The 6128-nt window shown below is 39.2% G+C and overlaps 1 long non-coding RNA gene across 1 annotated transcript; it reads right to left on the bottom strand.

Moving 5' to 3' along the window:
- Positions 1–1747: 1747 nt before the first annotated feature.
- LOC126821787 (uncharacterized) lies at positions 1748–6003 on the bottom strand. Its single transcript, XR_007680496.2, has 3 exons — positions 5879–6003; positions 4568–4906; positions 1748–2176 (listed from the first exon to the last, which is right to left on the bottom strand). It is a non-coding gene; the product is annotated as an uncharacterized LOC126821787 (long non-coding RNA).
- Between the last annotated feature and the right edge of the window lie 125 nt (positions 6004–6128).

Genomic DNA, 6128 nt, shown 5'->3' on the forward strand with positions numbered 1-6128 from the left:
TTTGTTACATGTATATTTGTTGCATTGTATTAATGTTCGTTTATTTGTTACATGTATATTTGTTGTATTGTAATTATGCAATTTTTGTCATTGTATGCTGCTCCTCGTGGGCGTTTTTATGCAATAAATTTACTTACTTACTTACTTACCCAAATCCACCAGTATTTCAGCATATTATATCACAATAATTATTGTATTTTTTTAAAATATATACGACCACTCTTTTAGCTAAAAATGTACTTTAAAATCACAGCCTTCTTGTGTCAAAAAAGTTCATCGATATTTTCCGGCGTGATTTCCCATTGTCAGTGGTGCAGAACGGAGGGCCCGAGTAAAGCATCTGTCTAGTCGTTCGGATGGGACGAAAAACCGAGATCCCGTGTACACATTGGAGCACGTAAAAGATCTCTTGGCAGACGGAATTCGATATGAGTGTAGGCCGTAACGCCGCTGTCTGGGCACAATTTCCCACCACAGCGCACTGTATGGCACGTGTCCGTCTTCATTTTCCCAGTCGGAGCAGAATAGTAGGACGTTAAACCCCATTTCTTTTCATTTCATTCCTCAAGTGGGTAAGACGCTGGCACGCTAGTCTGGAGATCGCGTGTTCGAGCCCTGCATTGGCCGAGAAAGTTCATCATGATTTTCCGACGTGGTTTCCTCTTGTCAGTGGTGCTGGACGGAGGGCCTAACAAGGGCAGCTGTCAAGTCGTTCGGATGTGACGAAAAACCGAGGTTTCGTGTATACATCATTGGCATGCACTTAAAAGATCCCTTGGCAGTTGGAATTTGATATAAAAGTAGGCCATTGTGCCGCTGCCCGGGCAACATTTCCCTCATAGCACACCGGTATAGGAGCAGAACAGTATAGGACGTTAAACCCCATTTCATTTCATTTCATTTCAAAATCCGACAATTCATGCTAGTTTGGGCGTCGTGTGGAAGGGACATAACTTGTCTATATATCCAAATTTTCCATTTTTTAAACTCACATTTGGACACAAGAACAATACAATTTTAAAATAAAAATGACAATTTGGAATAAAGAACAGTAAATTATAATAAATCTACATAAATTATTGGGGCATGACTTAAAATAATGATGGCTTTAGGTAAATCGTGCTACCGAAATTAAATGATATTGGATAAATTGTGCTACCGAAATTAAATATTGCATTTGCGCACAATTTGCGATTGAGTTCGATTTGGGTTGAAATTGAACTGTAACTTCCCGTCAAAATTCAAAAATTTGATAAAAATTCAAATTTTATGAATAATATACCTACCTGACATATGTACATATGGATTTCCTTTTTGCGCTATTTATAACTCGCACTCTCCGGTAATAGACTAAACAAGTCTACCGGAAGTTAAAAAAACGTGTGTACTACGTCATCATAATGTGACTTCCTGCACACGTGATATAATATGTCAGTTTCAACGAGGCGCGTGTGAAAACGCCTGTGTTAACTGATCTTGGTATATGGGGTTATAGGATGGGTGGGTTCGTACATATGTCAGGTAGGTATATTATTCATAAAATTTGAATTTTTATCAAATTTTTGAATTTTATTTCATAAAACCTACCTGACATATGTACATATGGATTAATCCTAGATTCCCCAAGCAGTACCATTAAAAAGGCGGTGGGTTCCAGATCAGTTCATTTACCTAAACTTTTAAGAACCATCTTATAGTTATTCATACTAAATACAACAGTTAAGAAAATACATACCTTCCCGAAAAACTCGCCGGGAATTAAACAAATAACCATTCGACTTTCGCCGAAATTTCAGTCAAACACCTCACTAACCCGTTATTGTGTTTGTAAAAAATTTACATTAACATCATGTAAATAAAAATCAATAAACGTGGAGGCTTGAGTCCAATCCGCACTCTCCATGATTCTTTTCATGGATGCCCCTTTATACAGAGCCCAAGATGCTCCTACCGCTCTAGTTGAATGTCCCCGCACAACTGGCTCCACATCACCTGTGTAAGCCATTTTAACCGTTATTAACAATCCACCTAGACAATGTCTGTGCCGTTACCGGATGATGAGGCTTCTTAATACCCAAGAAGACCTTTGTCTGATCTTGCCCATTTTGTTGACGAAAAATTTCTGTTTTCTTCAAATATATAGAAAAAGCTCTCTTTGGATCCAATAATTTACAGTCTGAAAAACATGGAATAAAAATAGTTGGATTCATGTGAGATGCTCTGTCCTGTTTCGAAAGACCTTGACGAATAAAAGTTATCCCCAGTGAGTGTATATTAATATTACTGAAGACTGAAATCTCCACACCTTCTGAAAGTTGTAATGGCAAACAAGAAAACTGTTTTCAAAGTTACATATTTTAACTTTGATTTCCTCATTGGTTCAAAGGGTGGCTTTTTCAAAAATTCCAAAACTCGTGGAAGATCCCATTCTGGCAAAAGTTTATGAACGGGTGGTCTAGAGTTGAACACACCCCGCAGCAAGCGAATTATATATGGATGCTGTCCCACTGGTACCCCATTAATAGGTTGTAATGCTGTTGATAACATAGATCGATACCCAGCAATTGTTCTATATTTAAGGCCGCTATCGTACAGATCCGACAAGAAATCAGCACAGTTGCTTAAAGTTGAAGCATAGTGATCAATTTCCCGTTCACTACACCAGCTAACATATCGTCTGAATTTTGACCTATAATCATTCTTTGTTCCCGACCTCCAGGATGCTGCCAGTAATTTTCTAGTGTTTGCAGAAAATCCTTTTGTCTCAAAACGTTTGTCGACAACCTCCATGCAGTCAACTGAAACATTGTTGAGTTTGGGTGAAATATTTTGGGATTGCCCTGTTCCAGCAATATCTTTGAATTTGGCAGCTTCAGAGGAGGGGCTACAAGAAATCGTAACAATTGAGGATACCATTGCTGTCGTGGCCAACACGGTGCTATCAGAATGATTTCGCACTGACAATTTTGAATGTGTCGTAACACTAACGGAATCAAACTTATTGGTGGGTAAGCATACCCGAACATGTTTGTCCACGGAATGGACAGAGAATCTATTGCATGGGCCAGATGATGCTGGATCCACGAACAAAAGATCAGCGCCTTGCGATTTTGGGCAGTCGCGAATAAATGATGTTGACTATATCTTGATTCAGTGACCATTCTGTTGATAGAATTTTGCCCCTGCTGAGGCGATCTGCTAAAGAATTGTTTACCCCCGCTATATGAGCTGCCTGTATAGTCATGTTGTTCTTGAGCGCTAAATTCCACACTTCCATAGTTTCCTGACAGAGTTGTGCAGATTTTGTTCCCCCTTGTTTGTTTAGATATTGCACCACTGTAGTGTTGTCTGAACGAACTAGTATATCTCTGTTCATAAGAACTGGAACAAAATGTTTGATTGTTAAGTACACTGCTATCAATTCCAGAAAGTTGATATGCTGTGTTCTCAGAGTTTTCGACCAAACTCCTTGAACGAAGAGATGGTTGACATGACCTCCCCAGCCGTTCAATGATGCATCTGTGGTTATCGTTATTGAAGGGTGAATGTGACATAATGAGCGACCCTTCAAAATGTTTGCTTCCTGTAACCACCACTGCAGATGTGATCTTAGACTTGGCGAAACAGGCACCTTCAAATTTAAACTCATTGTTGCGGGTTTCCAAACACCTAAAAGGTGAAATTGAACAGGTCTCATTGCTAGTCTTGAATTTGGAATTAACTCTAAACAAGATGCTATTATCCCCAAAAGACGTAGATAATGCCTTGCTGTGCACTGATCTTTGAGCAGACTTTGAACAGATAAAAACAGACTTTTCACCCTCTCTGACGTGGGATAAACTAAGCCCTGGTCTAGACGAAACAATGCGCCTATATAAACGATTTGCTGGGATGGTGCAAGTTGTGACTTTTTTAGATTGATTATAAAACCTAGTCGAATCAGAAGATGTACAATCTTTTCTCGATTTATTAAAAGATTCTCCCTCTGGCTGTCTACCGATAGAAGGTCGTCCAAGTAAAACGCCATTCTGATATTTTGAATGCGAAGATTTTCTTCTACAACCGACAGAAGTTTTGTAAAGACACGAGGTGCCGATGTTGGGCCGAAACATAACACTTTGAATTGATACACCTTGTTTTCTACACAAAAACGAAGATATTTCCGGTGGCCTGGGAAAATAGGAATATGGAGGTATGGATCCTTTAAATCGATTGATTGATTCGACTAAATTCAAAACTTTCCGTAGAGTATCCCATTCCCCGTTCTTTTTGGGAACCAAGAAAAGTGTACTGTAAAAACCTACACTTTTCTCTTCCTCTGGAACAATCTCTATGGCATTCTTTTGCAAAAGAGAAGAAATTTCTTCTTTTATAAGTTTTAAATTTTCCACACCCATAATAGTGTGCTTTACTCCTAAGAAAGGAGGTAACTGAAGAAATTCCAGTTTGTAACCTTCTTTTATGGTTGATAAAACCCATTTGTCTGTAGTTATCTCTTGCCATTGTTCCAGAAAACGAGAAAGACGGCCCCAACAGGTACTTCTGGGCACCTCATTAAAACACTCACCTCGTCATTGTTGTGGATCTTTGCCTTTCCTATGAGAGCCGACCGTAAAGGAAGGTTTGCGGTTATTATGGTAGCCTTTGTTAGGATATGATCCCCTTTTTTCAAAAGGCCTACTTGTAAACTTCTGTGTGGGGGCACGAAAAGACCCTGTATTAAAAAGCATTTCCCTACTAGTAGATGGGTGGAAAGATGCGCTCCGTTTCGCTGGGGAAGACTCACTAACGAACGCCCCCTTACGCTTTCGACGATGCACATCAGGTAACAGGTCTTGAACAGCTTTCTTTTGGTCCTTTTTCTCCTTCAAAGTTTTTTCTAAATTAAGACCAAACACACCATCTCCTGTAAGAGGCAGATTAGATACAGTCTTTGAATTTTCAACTTCAAAAAGCGACGTGTCAGTCATAGCTACCGAACGTCTAATAATATGGTGAAAAGCCCCCACTCTACCTATCTGATCTAAATTTTTTGTTGACATTGCAAAAATGTTCTGTACTTGCTGTACTAAGTTCTCTTTTATAGAGTTCAGATCCTGACTTTCAAAAAATTGCTGCATGAGTTCACCCAAAGCCTGCTGGATATAAAGCTGAATACTGATACCCATAAAAGCTGCCTGCTGTCCCCTATATGCTACTTTCTCTACCGCTCTGTACGGTTGTTTATATAATGAGCGACCAGATTTAGCAAAAGATGCTTTTGAACCATGCTTTTGAATTAAGCAGGCTTCTATCATGTCATCCATTGATGGGACTTGTAAAAAAGTTCTTGTTTCCTCATCAATGGGAAACATTTCCAATTTTCTTCAGGAAAAGCAGAAATGCTAGAAGGATTTACAGCTCTCCAACTTTGAGATTCATCTAATTTGATACCAAAATGTGTAACCTCCTTTTTGGTCAATGCATCCTTGCCAAAAATGGAAAATAGCCCTTTTTTCATAACGCTGTCAGAAAAGTTGTTAGACGTGTGTTCATTTTCACGACTTAAAATAGGCATTTCAACATCAGACCTAGTGTCGTCAGAGTCTATGCGTTCTTGCTGTCCTGGCTGAATAGACAAAATGTCATCTGATTCGTAAGAATCTTCATTCCTAGAGAAAACTCTATCAGTATTGGCCGTTCTAACATGGGCTAACTTCTCTCGAAGTTCTGTCCGTCTACATGATTCAGGAGAGGTAACTGGCTTTTTGGCCAAAACATTGCCGCCATTACCTTCGATCGCTTGACAAATACTATCTAGTTTAAGCTCTAAAGCATCTAATCTAGCTTTTGTCTTTGACTTCTTGTGAGATTTATTCTTTTTTGAAGTAATTCTTACCTCATCTATGGCTGTCTCTTTCGCTACAGTGACACGATCATTCGCATGATCAAAATTTTTACCACATCCATCGGCTCCACCGTCTAAATCCAAAGCCATCTTACTGGGCCCCGCAATGGAAAGAGAAGTCATCGTTGTAGATGAATCACTCGAAATTTCGGACATCATAAAACCGAAAACAAACTAAAGTTCACACAAAAAACACGTGCGATTTCCACGCGCCGAGAAAGGAAACTGACATATTATATCA

This window comes from Patella vulgata, chromosome 5 (assembly GCF_932274485.2).
Source record: "Patella vulgata chromosome 5, xgPatVulg1.2, whole genome shotgun sequence".
Taxonomy (NCBI): domain Eukaryota; kingdom Metazoa; phylum Mollusca; class Gastropoda; family Patellidae; genus Patella; species Patella vulgata.